Source organism: Peromyscus californicus, unplaced genomic scaffold (genome assembly GCF_007827085.1).
Source record: "Peromyscus californicus insignis strain IS unplaced genomic scaffold, ASM782708v3 Scaffold_19__1_contigs__length_69161282, whole genome shotgun sequence".
Lineage (NCBI taxonomy): Eukaryota > Metazoa > Chordata > Mammalia > Rodentia > Cricetidae > Peromyscus > Peromyscus californicus.
Window position 1 is genome coordinate 46,518,233 of NW_026294491.1, and position 1,513 is coordinate 46,519,745.

Consider the following 1,513-nt stretch of genomic DNA (forward strand, 5'->3'; position numbering starts at 1 on the left):
TGGTGTAATGGCAGAACCTAGAGACATTTCTGTTATGGCAGAATGGCTCTGCAATAAGGCTATGTCACACAGTCTCCAAAGGCAGTAACAGTGTTCAGCAAAGCCACTTTTCAGTAAAGACATAAATCTGCCCTTCAAGAATCAAGAATGACTGCATAATTTACGATATACACTACAAAATAAAAATACACAAACCTTTAAAAGTATTGAAGATTTCAGAGTTGCACAGTAATAGAGTAGAGCATTGAGGCAAGCATCAGAGTGTACAAGAGATGAAGCTCTGTAGTGGGTAGCCATTCCGGCTTTGATCTGGAAATTCCAACCCCCATTGAGACTTCGGCAGCTGTCAAGCCTACAAGGCGGGGCCAAGGGAGCCTCCTAGAGACCCAAGATCTGGATGGGCCAGCACCGGCTCTCGGTTCCGGGACCCTGGACGGTGGAGGTGGACCAAGCAGAGCTCCAGAGAACACCGCTGGACTGCGATACACCTTTCCCAGACCCCGCAGCCTACCTATCCCTTAATTTGTAGGTTACACCATTAAATAAATCTCCTTTTAACTACGTGGAGTGTCCTTAATAATTTCACCAATAAAGCTCTATTCACCTGCACAGATCATACGTTTGTGATGCAGCTTGACCATGGCTTAGTGAAACTGACCCAAGCTAGGTGATCATTCTGGAGGATAAACAGCAGCCCTTGGGGATGAACTCTATGATGATGCTAGTTGCTTAGAGGGAGACCATTTTAATGAAGGAAATACTTGCAAATTAGGTAAAGAATGCTGATTTATATACTTCCTATTTGTTCTTAAGCTACTATTTCTTTTTCTTGTTCTTTTTTTTTTTTATTTTGCAATACAATTCAGTTCTACATATCAGCCACGGATTCCCTTGTTCTCCCCCCTCCCGCCCCCCCTCACCTTCCCCCCAGCCCACCCCTCATTCCCACCTCCTCCAGGGCAAAGCCTCCCCCGAGGACTGAGATCAACCTGGTAGACTCAGTCCAGGCAGGTCCAGTCCCTTCCTCCCAGGCCGAGCCAAGCTACCCTGCATAGTCCCCAGGTTTCAAACAGCCAACTCATGCAATGAGCACAGGACCAAAAATATGGAGCTTCACGAATTTGCATGTCATCCTTGTGCAGGGGCCATGCTAATCTTCTCTGTATCGTTCCAATTTTAGTATATGTGCTGCCGAAGCAAGCACAAGCCACTATTTCTTAAAAATAGTTACAGATTTACCCTTCCATTAAACACTTTTGATATCAATGAGCAACTGAAAATAATGAGAAGGCCCTAAAGCAATTAATTGATTAGATTTTCAAGCAACAAAATATACCTATATACTTTTTTGCATACACCATTATCTTTTGTCTGGGAAGAAAGGCAATTCTTCCTCTCTCAGCAGCCTTTAATTATATGCAGCTCTGCATCTAGAGGAAGTGCCTTGTGATATTTCTCCATCCACAATGACATGTGAGCTGGTGTTGTGCAGCTCTTCTTTAAGTGATTTTAT

The 1,513-nt window shown here is 44.0% G+C and overlaps 1 non-coding gene across 1 annotated transcript; it reads right to left on the reverse strand.

Moving 5' to 3' along the window:
* Positions 1 to 1,099: 1,099 nt before the first annotated feature.
* On the reverse strand, positions 1,100 to 1,204 carry LOC128115075 (U6 spliceosomal RNA). Its single transcript, XR_008219973.1, has one exon. It is a non-coding gene; the product is annotated as a U6 spliceosomal RNA (small nuclear RNA).
* Between the last annotated feature and the right edge of the window lie 309 nt (positions 1,205 to 1,513).